Raw genomic sequence first — 16023 nt, forward strand, 5'->3', positions numbered from 1 at the left:
CAGACCTTGCTGAACAGAACAGGGACTGGAGCCCTAAATTATTAGAGACTTGCATGTGCTATTATTGTCATACTTCTATACATTAACATATCTGTATAATACTGAAGGTATACACAGGACTGCCATTACAAACCCCTGGGCCCCGCCCACCACAGCCCCCAAGCCCCACCCTAGAACCCTTCCACTCCACACAACCGTTACAAGACCACACAGACATCAGTGCTAAAAAAGGTAACCCCCCCACACACACACAAGTTATAAAAAACTGTGGTGCCAGGGCCCCCCTTGAAAAAAACATTGGCGCCAAGGCCCCCCTTACAAGTTAAAAAAAATTGGGGCCCCAAAGAATATTTAAAAAAAAAAATTGGTGGTAGAGGCCTATAGAAAATTAAAATAATACATTGGTGGCCAGGGGATTAAAAAAAATAAAACAAACACAAATTGGTGTTCAGTGGAATTGAACTCATGGCTTCAGGACTTCAACTTCACCTCCTTTCCTGACTTTGGGTCTTTTCAGCGCTTCAAGACTTCAATTTCGGCTGTCTTCGTGACTTCGAGTCTTTTCGCTGCTTTGGGAGTTTGGCTTTGGCTATTTTTGTGGCTTCGGGTCTTTTTAACCGCTTCAGGACTTCAATTCCGGCTGTTTTCGTGACTGTGGGTCTTTTCATTGCTTCAGGACTTAAATTTTGACTGTTTTCGGTACTTCGGGTCTTTTCGCTGCTTCGGGAGTTCATCTTAGGCTGTTTTCGTGGCTTTGGGTCTTTTCGGGACTTCGGCTTTTCGGCACTTCCACATTTCGGCTTTCTGGGACTTCGGAAATGGCCGCACGGCTTTGGTGTTGTCAAGGGGGGCCCGGGACACTTGTACCCCCTGTCCCTCCCCTGATGGCGGCCCTGGGTATACACTGGTTATACACTGGAAGACCCTTTCATTTGGTAAGGCAACGGGGCCTGATTTGGCTACCCACGTGGACCAAATTAGGTTGATCTGATCATGAGCCTATGGAAACTTGTTGGAAGAGATTCTCATCAATGTGTCAATGGGCTTCTTGTCAGACAGGATTTTCAACCTGCCCAATAGACAGCCTGCCAGACCCATTAGGAACTTTCTGCAAGAACTTTGTAAGGTTCTACCCCCTATTCTTGTTGATTGCCTTCCACACTCCAAAATATACAGGAAATTTGGATTATTTGGATAAAATTGAGTCTGATAGATGGCCTTCCAGTAATTGAGAGCTTTTTGGATAATGGGTTTCCTGATAACAGATCTCATGCCTGTATCTCACAGAAATTGCAGTACCATTGGCTTATAAGGCAAGAAAAAGTACAGACATACAGTATTCAAACATATTTAGGATAATGTCACTTTTAATAAAAAGTAGAAATAGAACCTAATCTGAAATAGACAAAATACAGGCTTTGCTTCTTGTGTTTTACAGCTCATTAATTACAAGGCAAAGTGGAGTCTTCTACTTTACATCTACTGCTGGATCAATATATTGGTTGTGCCCTTTGTGCATGCCATTAAGGAGAGTATTGTTATGTGCCCATGTGATGGCCAGAATGACCTGAGAGCAATTTTGAGAACATTTTACAAAGCCTGAATGTTCTGTGCTCTCTCAATTATTATAATATTTGTATAATTTGTCGATAACCCCCCCCTCGTTTTAAGAGAAACCTCATATAAGAGAAAGAACTGTAGCCTGCACATTTCCAAGTGGAGTTTTTAAATGGGCCTCTTAAAGTCGAAATGATGTCATAAGAGCATTTAATGCGGAACACAATTATTCTAAATCAGGCCCCCTAATGGGTTTTGTTGTTTTTAAGGACAGGGTATGTATATAAGTGTCCCTATAACTGAAGGAATTCCAAGTTTACAACAGTCTGCTATTAAGTCATTTTTTTTAAAAAGTGATTCACAGTGCTGGCTTCGTGGTTCTCTCTCTCTCTGAAACCTAAAACCAAATAGAAATCGAACAGTGAGGAATGTGCAAGCCCAGGCATCTCTGGATAATAAAAACATAAACCATTACTGCACAGCTGGCATTGTACTGACAGGATTTAGGGCCTGTGTCTGAGGAGCGGACAATGGTTGTTCTGGTATCTCATTATTTCCAGGTTTATGGCAACCACAGGCTGGTGCCACTGGGTAGAAAATGGGAGTCTCCAGCCCCTAAAAGAGCTCAGTTTAACCTTTTATTATCCAGATCAGAAATTTTCCTTGAGGGGAAGCCGCCCCGGAGCCCCTTTTTAAGGTGAGTTCTGCAGAGCAGCTGAAGACAATCCACTGCACCCCCAGAAAAGAAATGCTTAATGCTCTACAGCTCTCATCAGCTAGAACAGTGATCCCTAACCAGTGGCTCACGAGCAAGATGTTTCTCACCAACCCCTTGGGTGTCGCTCCCTGTGGCTTCAAAGCAGGTGCTTATTTTTGAATTCCAGGCAAGTTTTGGTTGCATAAAAACTAAGTCACAAACCTTATTTCCCCCCCCCCCCCGAGACTTTTTCATGCTCTTCAACTATTTTAACATTTGAATGTGGCTCACATATAAAAAAGGTTTGGGACCCCTGAACTAGAAGTTGTTGGATGATACTGGGAGTCGTAGCTGAAGAGCAGCCATTGCACCTTCCAGCATGAGCAGCAGGGAACATGGACATTTTTGACAAAGAACTAAGACTTAGAGGCAATTCCTCTCAAGTAGCCTCTCTTCAGCTCAGCAATCTTCCTCTACACTTTTCTTCCTCCTCCATCTGCTTCCATTATATTTTGGAATGCTGTGTCTGGAAGACAAATAAAAAATAATAAGGCAGCGTGTAACGGCATTTAGATCCGTGGCCGTGTAGCCGGAGAGCAGGAGGTGGCTGTGTCATGTTGTAATGGAAAGCTGCAAAAAAATTAGGAATCCTTCCCATCCACAGGGGAACACATTAGTCCCTCAGCCAGTGCCAAAAGAGCTGAGGGCCATAACAGGGACAAAGGCCCCAAGTGGCGGCACTGAATGATCTGTTGTGCTCAGAAGTCCGGAGATGTGAGCTCAGCACATGCTGGATTGCAATGCTCCATTCCAGGTCCTGCTGCTAATTCACACTTGGCTCCAGCAGTTCCCAGGCTCACAGCCATAATGTGTTATGTCTTTATACAATTCCTGTTAAAGGAGCAGTATTATCCCTTGTGTCTGCAGAGTCTAGCTTTCATCTGCTACACTACATCTCCCAGCATCCTTAGTTTGACGTTGGTTGACTCTTAAGTGTTGAGAACATTATTGCATTTCTATTCAGTTATATGTTGAGTTTGACAGCTGTTTGACTCTCTTGTGATTTGCTGAATAACCACATAGTTGTTTTGCTATGTGACTACTATGTATTGTGTTGAAGCCCAGAACAGCCCAAACAAAAGGTGGGGGCAGAAAAATGCTTCACAGCTAATGCAGACGGAGCTGCTGTCCACAGAAGGCCCATCTCTGGGCTTGCATTGATACCTTATTCTCCTTCTATAATTGTATAAAACAGTACATGATCTCTGTGTGAAGTAGAAGGCATACATGCAACTGGCACTCACAAAAACCACCAGTGTGCAGGACAAAGTTTAAAAGAAAAAAAGTCTTATTGTTCAAATTAAAGGGATACTGTCATGGGAAAAACATTTTTTTTTCAAAATGAATCAGTTAATAGTGCTGCTCCAGCAGAATTCTGCACTGAAATCCATTTCTCAAAAAAAAAAAAAATAGATTTTTTTATATTCAATTAGAAATCTGACATGGGGCTAGACATATTGTCAATTTCCCAGCTGCCCCAAGTCATGTGACTTGTGCTCTGATAAACTTCAATCACTCTTTACTGCTGTACTGCAAGTTGGAGTGATATCACCCCCTCCCTTTTCCCCCCAGCAGCCAAACAAAAGAACAATGGGAAGGTAACCAGATAACAGCTCCCTAACACAAGATAACAGCTGCCTGGTCGATCTAAGAACAGCACTCAATAGTAAAAACCCATGTCCCACTGAGACACATTCAGTTACATTGAGAAGGAAAAACAGCAGCCTGCCAGAAAGCATTTCTCTCATTACGTGCAGGCACAAGTCACATGACCAGAGGCAGCTTGCAAATTAACAAAATGTCTAGCCCCATGTCAGATTTCAAAATTGAATATAAAAAAATCTGTTTGCTCTTTTGAGAAATGGATTTCAGTGCAGAAGTCTGCTGGAGTAGCACTATTAACTGATGCGTTTTGAAAAAAAACATGTTTTCTGATGACAGGATCCCTTTAAGGTCATACATGGGCCGATAAACGCCGCTGGCTCCTTTGTGGCTTATTGTACCATGTATGCGACTCACCAAAGGGCCTGCCTAACCAAAACTCGTCCAGATGTCAGGCAGGGTTGATTTTGCTATCCAAAAATGACCACACTGGCGTTTAGATTGCAGACCTCATCCAACAGGCCCATCTATATGATCTGATCCGGTAAGCCTGATTATGTCCTTCATGTGTGGTCAAATCTGCTTAGATCCGCATGTGTACGACATGCTCAGCATGTCCAGAGAGAGCCTAGCAAAGCATAGCCAGAAAGCTAGTCAACCTTGTTACTTATATCACACTAGTCTAGAAGTCAGCCAGCCTATTGAGCACAAAAGTGACTAGGATTCTGAACCAGATACTAGCGAGGAATGGTAGAAGTGCCAACCACCCACAAGTTGTCTCATGGGCCCCCAATTGTCTCATAAGGTTACAGACATTCCTAAATTTGACTGGATAGTTGGCAAAAAGCGCTTTCTCATCTTTATTGACCTTCCAAAATGTGTAAGAAAGAAATAGGAATTTTCCCCAAATTCGACACAAACTGGACTTAGGGTGGGTCCCCCAGCCAATGTTCCCTCTAAGGTATGTGCTCGTGTGTGCGCACAAATTTGGAGGCCGGCGCACAACGAAATGTGAGGAAACACAGAATTTTTTATTTATTCTGACCTGATCACACAGTGTTTTAAAAATGCGCACGAGTTTAAAATGTGCACGCATTATATTTGTTTCCAGCACAAGCCGCAAAATAATTATAGGGAACCTTGTCCCCAGCCAATCACTTAGTTCCTAATAGACGAGGCAGTCCCACAGTTTGGGTACCACTGCTACAAAAAGATATACCTTAGAACCCCCAGTTATCCTTTCTAATACTCATAATTGTTAATAGTAAATATTATATACTGTATATTTGTCAACCGGTCAACTACAAAATTTCTTCTTACTGACTGAGTACAGAGAAACTATAGCGGAAGCAAGCAATTCAGGCAAATATGCTGAGGGCCCTTTTACTCATTTTTTGAAAAATTGAAGCTGAACATTATTAGCAAACATTTACCTGGTAATAAGTAGATGGCTCTTGTGCCGCATGGCAATAACAGATGCCTCATTACAGCAAGAGCACCATTGATTTTATTTATGTTTTGTAGAATGAGCTCTAATAGCTTTATGTGCCTTTTGCTTTATACACCCTTCTGGCACAAATAGGTTCCACATATACCAGTGTTCAATAGCCTTGCAATGCCTCTGCTCTAAATATTAAAGTAGTTAGAAGTTTTCCATTTTGGATGGGGTAGGCTTACAGACTCAGCCTGGTGAGAGCATACAAAGTATCATAAATGCATTATACAAGATCTCTTATCAACGTATCACCCCATGAATCCACTGCTTTAACAGATGTCTAACACCCTCTAGAGCACCATAGCCATGAAGATTGGAGTAGCTCCCCCCTTCCCCGACACAAATCCAACACTTTACCTAATCCCCTTCTCCCCCCACTTTCAGATACACAGGGGCTCCCAGCTGGGAGGAACGTGAAGAAGTGCAATTTATTAATATCCAGCCAGGAATCAATCAGTCACCTCTGGGTTGGCACCCTGAATCAAAGGGGGATCAAAGCTCCTCTTAGTGAGAGGGGATGGAATGACAGCTAGAAAGCCAACTGGGTCTATCCCCCTGGGCTAGTCCATTTTAGGGGAGATTAGGGATTTGACATAAGGAAGGAGCAGCCCTGCTTTGCTCAGATATGCACAGAATTGTTTCTCTTTATTTTGTCAGCATTATAGCAGACAAGTCAAGTGAAAGGGGGCGGGGAATTATTGAAATTGATTTAAAGCAAAGGGAAGTGGCCGTTCTTCGGTTAAATATGTTACAAAGCACTTTGTGGAGCCTGTTTTTGCCCGGCACACAATGTGGCTTTCAGAGGCCAAATGTAATCAGGATCAGCAGTGGGTAATAGTAGCTGTCTTGGGAATTCCTAATATGAGATAAGATAATGTTATCTAGGGAGAAAGTGAGCTGGACCTGAGAGCATATTCCTGTTTTTTTCCATTAAGCCTGGCAATGGTGACCATGTTTAACCCCTGAACTGCAGCAATTGTGTAAACAGACTCCTTGTAGCAAAAACACATACAACCAACCATAGGAGAGGTCTTCTATTTCAGTGTTAATCCACATGTGTTAGGGCCCCATGGTTCTGCCTTATCTGGAGTTTTCTGTAGGCTCTTAGCTACATACTTAAATTGGGTTGAAAAAAGACAAAGTCCATCAAGTTCAACCCCTCCAAATGAAAACCCAGCATCCATACACACACCCCTCCCTACTTTTACATAAATTATATATACCCATACTAACTATAAAGCTTAGTATCACAATAGCCTTTGATATTCTGTCTGTCCAAAAAATCATCCAAGCCATTCTTAAAGGCATTAACTGAATCAGCCATTACAACATCACCCGGCAGTGCATTCCACAACCTCACTGTCCTGACTGTGAAGAACCCCCTACGTTGCTTCAAATGAAAGTTCTTTTCTTCTAGTCTAAAGGGGTGGCCTCTGGTACGGTGATCCTCTTTATGGGTAATAAGGTCCCCTGCTATTTGTCTATAATTTCCTCTAATGTACTTGTAAAGTGTAATCATGTCCCCTCGCAAGCGCCTTTTTTCCAGAGAAAACAACCCCAACACTCGTAATTTGTCTTCCATCCTTCTAATCAATTTAGTTGCACTTAGTCTCTGCACTCTCTCCAGCTCATTTATATCCCTCTCAAGGACTGGAGTCCAAAACTGCACTGCATACTCACCAGGGACCTATAAAGAGGCATAATTATGTTTTCATCCCTTGAGTTAATCCCCTTTTTTATGCAAGACAGACCTTTATTTGCTTTAGTAGCCACAGAATGACACTGCCCAGAATTAGACAACTTGTTATCTACAAAATAGCCTAGATCCATCTCATTTAAGGAAACTCCCAACACACTGCCATTTAGTGTATAACTTGCATTTATATTATTTTTGCCAAAGTGCATAACCTTGCATTTATCAACATTGAACCTCATTTTCCAGTTTGGTGCCCAGTTTTCCAATTTAGACAAATCACTCTGCAAAGTGCCAGCATCCTGCATGGAACCTATAGTTCTGCACAATTTAGTATCATCTGCAAAAATAGAAACAGTACTTTCAATGCCCACCTCCAGGTCATTAATAAACAAGTTGAAAAGCAAGGGACCTAGTACAGAGCCCTGCGGTACTCAACTAACAACACTGGTCAATTTTAAAATGTTCCATTTACCACCACTCTTTGTAGTCTATCTTTTAGCCAGTTCTCTATCCATGTACAAATACTATGTTCCAGGCCAACATTCCTTAATTTAACCAGTAACCTTTTGTGTGGCACTGTATCCAATGCTTTAGCAAAGTCTAAGTAAATCACATCCATTGCCATCCCAGAATCAAGGTCCCTACTTAGAGTTATTAAGTTAGTCTGGCAAGATCTATTACGCATAAAACCATGCTGGCACAAACTCATAGTATTGTGATTTGCTATGAAGTCCAAAATCTTATCTTTTATTAACCCTTCGAAAAGCTTTGCTACTACTGACGTCAGACTAACTGAGAACTAGATCCTTTTTTGAATAGAGGCACCACATTAGCAATTTGCCAGTCTCTCGGCACTATTCCAGACCTCAATGAATCCTGAAAAATTAAGTAAAGAGGTTTGGCAATCACAGAGCTAAGCTCGCTAAGTACCCTGGGATGAATACCATCTGGCCCTGGACCTTGAAGGGGACAACGAACCGACTGCTACTGGAACCTTTGGATTTCGTCTGACCAACAATGCCTAGTATTCCGGATCCGGGGAACTTGCACAAAGAAACACCAACGAGTGTTAACCCTTCAGACCTTTGTAAATCTTAACATGTTCTAGTCTCTTTTGAATTTCCTTGTGTGAACCATGCATCATTAGTTGTATTACTAGAATTGGGACTATTAAGAAGGAAACTGGTCCCTCATTTGTGTAGACAAATGAAAAATATCAGTTCAGAATCCGCGCTTTAATTTTGTTTTCATCAACCAGCTGACCCCCCTCTGATAGTAAAGGTCCCACCCCTTCTTATAGGATTTAGGATTGCACTGGGCTTCATTCTTTCTCTAAAGGACATTTACTTGGGGCGTACAGGTTACCTAGTCACCAAATTAACAAAAACTGGCCTCTAGAAGTACTGTTCTTGGTTTATTTGACAATTTTACTTATATTTGCTACATATTTGAAAAAAGCTGTTATGCATGTATTTAATTTACATTGTGGGTTTGCTATAGGTGGTTACACATTATATTGACTTTGTAAGTGGCAAGAGGTTGTGTAAGGTGTGGTAAGGGGTTGCATTTGGCAAGGGCCTTAAAAATTAAAGAATAGCTAGACCAATTAATAACAAGCCCTTAATAAGCTGTGAAATATAATCCTATAAACTTTTATTGATGTAATTTGTGTCATGTTACTCTTTAAACTTACAATAATTTAAACTTGATAAACTTAAATATTACAATATTAAAGAAAATTAATATGTGAGTGATTGAAGCCCTTATCTAACAAGATCCATGCTCATGTGATACTTAATTCCCACCAAGCTGGCCTTGTTGGGAGCTTTAGGTTTGTAGGCATAGCTGAAGAATGTTGCATGCATACTGGAGCTTGTGGTGTAGAATGAGGGAGATGCTGAAATCTCAACCCTTAGAAGCAGTCCATGCTTTTCAGCACAGTTGTTAAAGTCCGTGAGAGTAAGGAGGAGAGTATGGGGCTGTAGGCAGTGTGAGAGTATGGGGCTGTAGGCGGTGTGAGAGTATGGGCCTGTAAACGGTGTGATAGTATGTAGGCAGTGCGAGAGTATGGAGCAGTAGGCGGTGTGAGAGCATGGAGCTAAATGCAGTAAGTAATGGAGCTATAGGCAGTGAGTGTATGGTCAACAGCAAGCAGTATATGTGAGATTTAGCCATTGAGGGCTCTTAACAAACAGCAAACCCAAGATGGTAGCTGTGCCATCCCACACAGCCAAAAGAAAAGGAACACCAGACTAGCTGAATATGCATAAAATGCAGCAGAATAGAATATAATGGGCCTATCTTTGTGAAGAGCCTCAAGCCACATCTCCATCTGCCCCAGGCTAATCCTGCTTAGGGTAAAGAGCAAATGTTCTGCACACAATAAGCAAAACACACTCCACAGTATATAAGTGGAATATCAGTCATAAATAGGATATATTTTACCTAAACTCTTTGCTTGTCTTAAAATTTCTCTCCAGAGAAGCAATTTCACCATTTCTGTCAGGTTTCCTAGAATCTGCCATCCTCACGTTTCAGGCTATAACCACTGGTTCTACTCATTTCTCCTCAATGAGACGTGCTCTTTCCTTCTGTTCCCTTAACACTTCCTGTTATGCCCCCTTCTCCGGTTTCATCTTTTTCGATTACATACTGTACATTACAGTTATTTCTGTGCGGCTGAAATAACGCTATGACAGAGCCAGAGCCCAGCACTGGGAGGTTTTGGAACTACTCCTCCAGCGATTTAAAACCAATTGTGGTTCATTTACTTAATATTCAAAATGGACCCCAGCCACGTTTCCCTGCAAGCTAATAGAACTGGGCAATAGTGACATAGCCACAGTGCTTATGTGAGTCTTTGCAGGCATTTATGCTTGATTTCTTCTCTGGGACCCTGTGTCCCTATTTCTCCTTGTGAGAGCCAAATCCGTGCCCCCACCACCCCCCTATTCTTGCACAGTCCCTCCCTGCTGCCCTTAGAGTCATTCTGCAGATTTTGCCTTGATCTAAGCTGCCGTGAGTTATATTTTCAGGTCTCTATGTGAAAACTTTATTAAACAGACCATGACTGGAGGAGAGGAAAGACTTCTTATTTCCCAACACCTGTTTCTCCTAAACTTTTGCTCCAATGGAAAAAATCATCTTTCATTTCAGTTTTTCTTTCTATATATAAATATGATATATACATATATATCCTTGCACACCAGGCACCAGCGGCAGGGACTTTTTCAGGAGGCTGCCAGCTGTATAGGCTCTTTCATTAGGTGGAAAGAGTCCTGAGTAAGTCCATCCAGATGGCTCCGTGATCCTTGATGTCAGTTCCGAAATAAACATGTAACCATTCTTATGCCACTGTGATGAATTGCTCATATGATTTATTCCATTTCTATTCTATACATATGATAAATTTTTTGCTTTTGTGTTTATGATGCAGGATGGTATGCACTAGGCCGCCAAACAATACCTTAGCTAGGACGGCCATTTTTCAGAGATGTCAGCATTTTCCTCAGCACATGAACAATGCCGAATCTTTTATGTCAGGGGAAATATTCCTTTTTTTTTCCTCCAAGAAGTCATACTGCTGCATTAAACAGTTTATTTAACACAAACTTGAGAAGGGCGGTACGGAGCCAGTAGACATGAATACGTACTGCTCGCTTCCTATGGGACTTTTGCTGGATTTACATTGTGAACCTGCCATGACTTGCCAGAATGTGGGTAAATAATGAAAGCTCAACCTGTATCCTTTGGAAAGCTTAAAAAAAACGTATTTGCAGGCCAAGTTTTAAAAGCAAAGGATTTGGTGCATGGGTGAAAGTAAACCAATCTAGACATCATCGAGATGATTTTATGCAATCAGGCTTTGCCGTTAACTGTATCCCTTCCTGAGGGATTTAAATCTTGGTGCGGTTTTGTCTTTATAAATAACCCATGTGCATGGAAGTCAGGGTAGGCTGAGCAGGCTTCCATGGATTCCTGAGTCAGAGAATACTGGACTTACACTTGGCACTCTTGTTCAGACCATCTATGCCTACACCATAACATTTATTTTTGTATATATTTAAACAAGCCAGTATGCAGTTACTTAAATTTACTGGGATATACTGCACCTGGGTGCAGTCCAAAACTATTAATCTTTTTGTATAAAAGGTTGGTGTAACAGGCAAAATATCAATCTCCTGAAATGACAAGACTTTTTTTTGGTACTTTAAGTCCTGCAAGTGTAGAAAATTTCCATTGCTAGACTCTACAGCAGGGACCTCCAACCTTTTTTCCTGAATTGGGGAGCAACACAAGCATGAAAATAGTTTCAGGGGGTGCCAAAAAGAGCAGGAGAACTCACACATTGGGGCACATCTACTAAAGTGTGAATTTTCTCTTAGTTAACTTCACTTAGACCTATCAAGCAAAATCTGACCCAGACCTCGGCATGAAGAGTGACAGGTAGTGGAGAGGGGGATACTGAAGACTAACTTAATTATTTCTTAAGCGGTACAGAATTTTTAATTGATTGTATTTAGAAAGTGTCTTATTTCAGTGAGATGAAGCATATATTGTCATTTTCGCGATAGATCCTCTTTAAGCTGAAGCCACATTGTACTAGTGACCTGTGGACGTTAGCCCTAATTATATGACAATTGTTGTTCTTCAATTACAGTTGGTTATACATAAAAACGGACGGTCACAGGCAGGGTGGAACTAGGGGTAGGCAGAGTAGGCACATGCCTAGGGCGCAAAGCTGGGGGGTGGCCAGGCACATGCTTTTTCTGCTTGCTACCCCTAGTCTGGTCCGCTCTCTGCCCCGGTCCCTCTCTGCTCTGTAGCCAATGTGCATCGATTCGCTCAGGTGCGCGAGCATGTACTTGTGCATGCGCACAAGTGTTTATGTGCGTTTATATGCGCACAAGCGTTTATTCGCACATGTGCATGACCGTCCAATGGACGCTCGCACACATGCAAGCACCCATTCGGCGCCGCGACCTGCCAGGTTGCCTAGGACGCCTGGCCCGGCTCTAGTCACAGGGTCTCGGACAACTGCAGGGAAAATTTTGTTTATACATAGAGCTGACAGACAAAATATTCTTACAGGTACATTGTTGACACATCTAGATCGGAAAGCTTAATTTCCGTGTAACAGCTCTGTGGTGACGGAAGGTTCAGGGGGCCTTCTAAGGGTAGTCCAGTTATTGTGTGCAGCTTTTTAAAGAATTCAGTAGGAAGAGGGGGTCCTGTTCATTGTTTTTTAAGGGTGCCCTCCATTGTCTTGATTTTCCTGTGCAGGGCCGTTAGCTGAGGAGACTTTGGCTCTAGGTGCCCCTTCATTTTAGATAAAGTGGTACATAGAAATGTTTATTTTGACACCTGCAGGACATAGGGTGCATCTAACTATAGGCACAATTTTAATTGCCAGGACTGCTCATAGCTGGATGGAAAATGAGGGGACACATACTTTTACTACTGGAAATATAAACTGCCCAGAGCACTAAAAGAAGATCACAAAAAAAAACAGAGAGACAGAAGGTACATGAAGAAGCATTACAGTCTGAAGAGTGAGTTACTGCGAGATGTTAAAAGGCTGATGTGAGGTTTTCAATATTTAATGATTGAAAAACAGAAGCATTAACATGTCAGATGGGAGGCAAACTGGAAACTGCTTCACAAGAATTACAAATGCAATATAAGAGGCACAATTTAAAGGTGTAGCACCTAGGATGTAGCTTGTCTCCTACGCACTGCTGGACATGACTAAAGGCCCCCATACACGGGCCAATAAAAGCTGCCGACAGACCGAGCCGGCAGCTTATTGGCCCGTGTGTGGGGCCATCCGATGGGCGTCCCCGATCGATATCTGCCCGAAAGTCAACCAGATGCTGATCGTGCAAGGTAAAAAATCCCACCGGATCACGGCCGCATCTGTTCGTTGATGCAGTCCTGGGATGCGACCGCCCGTATCGGATCAGCCCGATATCTCCCACCTCAATGTGGGCATATCGAGGAGAGATCCGCTCGTTTGTCAACATCGCCAAATGAGCAAATCTTCCTATGTATGGCCACCTTTAGAAATTCAGATTGCTTCCATTGACACAGAAATTTAAAAGCTTCAAAAGCTTAAAGAGTTTCAAGACTGATGCAAAATAGTCGGCTTGTAGTCTCCTTTTTTTCTGTAGGATTGTCCAATACATGACTCTTTGGGTTGTGCAACTTATTTCAGGCGGGAACTCATTTATAGAGATGTATTTCCACACATGCACATGACATGGCTTCTGGGAGCTGGATTGTTTGATCGTGGTTCCTAGAAACAACAGTCATGCAGTTAATGGAATAATAGTTCCTCTGATCTTCTCAGCCAGCTGTTCAATTACTAGTTAGGGATAAGTCTAATGAAGGTAGCAGCGGATCAGGAAAGAGAAAACAAGGAGACGGGGAGGAGGAAAAGTATAACATCTTAATGCATTTTGTTTATTCTGCAACGTGAGGTCTAAACAGGATAACACGTATACATTTCAGGCTGTGTTCAGCAGTGAAGGAGTTATTAATACGTCTATACGCAACAGACACACCGTGGGTCCTGAAACAGCATTTGGAAATTGCACTGAAAGGAAACCAGAAAAAAATGCCCCTCGGACTTTTAATATTTCAGAGTCTGCTATGTCTAAGCTTCTCATATGCTTTTTATTTTCCATCTCTCCTCCTTTTAACTCAATACGAGCTGCCTAGGTCAAAGGCAGACGCATTTGCACCACCGATTGGTGTGTTTAACCCACCCTGCGCCGAATGTTGTTCACCAGTTCAAGGCCTTGTAATGTGTGGTGTCATGTAGAGCTCTAAATCGCACAGACTACAAAATCTGATGCAAAAAGGGATTACAAGATATTTTTCCCTATATAGGGGTCATTTACAGAGGCCTAAGATACATGTGCAAAATGCCCCGTATTCACATTGGATTGTTTAGATGCAGAGCACAGCACTGGTGGGCACGGCAATGTTTTTAAAGGGAAGAACAACTCTGAGGAAGTGCCGGGTGTACAGGCACGAAAAGTGTTAATTTGCACACACACTGCTGTAACATTACTATTAATATGTGCTTTAATAAAGCCTATTCGATATTAGAACGGTTCCTTTTTCCTGTTCAGCGCTCAGAAGCGAGTGAGATATTGTGCTGTTTGAACCGGAGAGAAGGGACCGGGTTCTCGAGAGGGCAGCGATCATGAGGAGACGCGATACCGGGTGAGGTCCACCATTGATTCACAATTACGCCCCGTTATTCACACTGGATTTTTTAGATGCAGAGCACAGCACTGGTGGGCACATCAATATTTTTAAAGGGCAGAGCGCAAAGTCCAGAAAACATGGCAGATCGCCCCGGTCCAGCGTCGTACTGGGGGATCCAGACCCACCGGAGCTGCTGCATTAGGGCCTGCAACCCCCCGGGTCATCAGCCACCCCCACGTGCCACAGCCCCCCACCCCCTTTCTCCCTGCCAGCGTGGCTTATCTACTTATTTCTTCATGAGGCCTCAATCTGGGCGAGGGGAGGTCAGTAGCTCAATCAGCTGTGGGGATTCGCTCTGGGCCGCTGTAGCCCACAAAGTTTTTCCTGGTAACCTGTCCAGTCTGCCCACGACCTGGTCCCAGCTTTGATGAATTACAAACAAGGTGCAAAGTACAGGGCCTACGTGCTGTGTTTAAACATGCAACTGACTTGCACAAAGTGAATAGCATGCTACCAATTTTTAATGAGGGCTTATAAGATAAACATACCCATATTGTATACAATTTACCGAGCAGGCATTGTGGGTGAAAAACATGGCAGTCACTTGCATTAGAAAACGATCCGTCTTAGCCACTAACATTTAGGGGCCGATTTATTAAGATTAGAGTTGTGTTTTCCATGAGAACAATTTTTTTAGTTTATTTTTGAATCAAAAATCATTTTTTCCTGTTAAAATTTTTTTTTTTTCCAAGATCTATTATACCCCCAACCCTGAAAATAGCTTGAATCTGAAAATACACCATCTAAAACCTGTTGAAGTCATGTAGAAATCAATGGTGGAGGCCCTTTGAACCATTTCAAAATGTTAATAGCCTTCATGATTTTCGGGTTTTGCCAGAAAACTCGATCAATTTAAGTTTTATTTTCGCCAAATACTCAATACTCGATTAGAGTTTTGAGTTCAATCGTGTTCATTCAGGTCGGAAAACTCTAAAATTCAACCGTTGATAAATAGCACCATATAACATGTTTTTAAAAAAAGCTGTATAGGAGCCATGAAAAACAGGACTAAAAAGTTTTGTAGGCTAAACCGCAGAAACCATATAAAAACATCAGCAAATCCTGCAGCCTCTGTGTTATGAACGTAACAACAGTATATCAGGACAAAACAATATGGCTGCATATCCAACATGGCAGCCCCCTTATTGGCCCTCTGAGCAAGTATGTCCCCACAAATCGAAGGGTATTTATAAGTAAGCTATGTGTTGTAAATACTGGAAGAATGGACTGGGGAAATTTGTTTGTTGTATGTTTGTGTTTAACGTTGTGTCCTATAACTTTGAGCCAACTATATAGTGTGTTGTACATTCGGAGATGAGTGGAATAAGTGAAGCCATAGGAGCAACTTTTTGTACTTGACTGTGCCCTTTCTCAGTTGCTACCTGCCTCTTGCTTATTCTTTCAGCAGGATTGGTTGCAGGCCAGAGGCAGTCCCAGGCTAGCTGTATAGGATTGCTGTATACGCTGGATAAAGTCTTTAATGTTTACGAATCTTTTCCACTTCAGAGCTGCTCATTTCATGCAGACATCTGACAAGTTATTAAACATATGATATAGTATGGAATAAATGTCTAATATAGTGTTACACAGCAGGGTGGTTGAAAAATAATGTTTTTTTTTATGATGCGCCAAACTATATTC

The sequence above is a fragment of the Xenopus laevis genome, chromosome 8L, assembly GCF_017654675.1.
Source record: "Xenopus laevis strain J_2021 chromosome 8L, Xenopus_laevis_v10.1, whole genome shotgun sequence".
Classification (NCBI taxonomy): Eukaryota; Metazoa; Chordata; class Amphibia; order Anura; family Pipidae; genus Xenopus; species Xenopus laevis.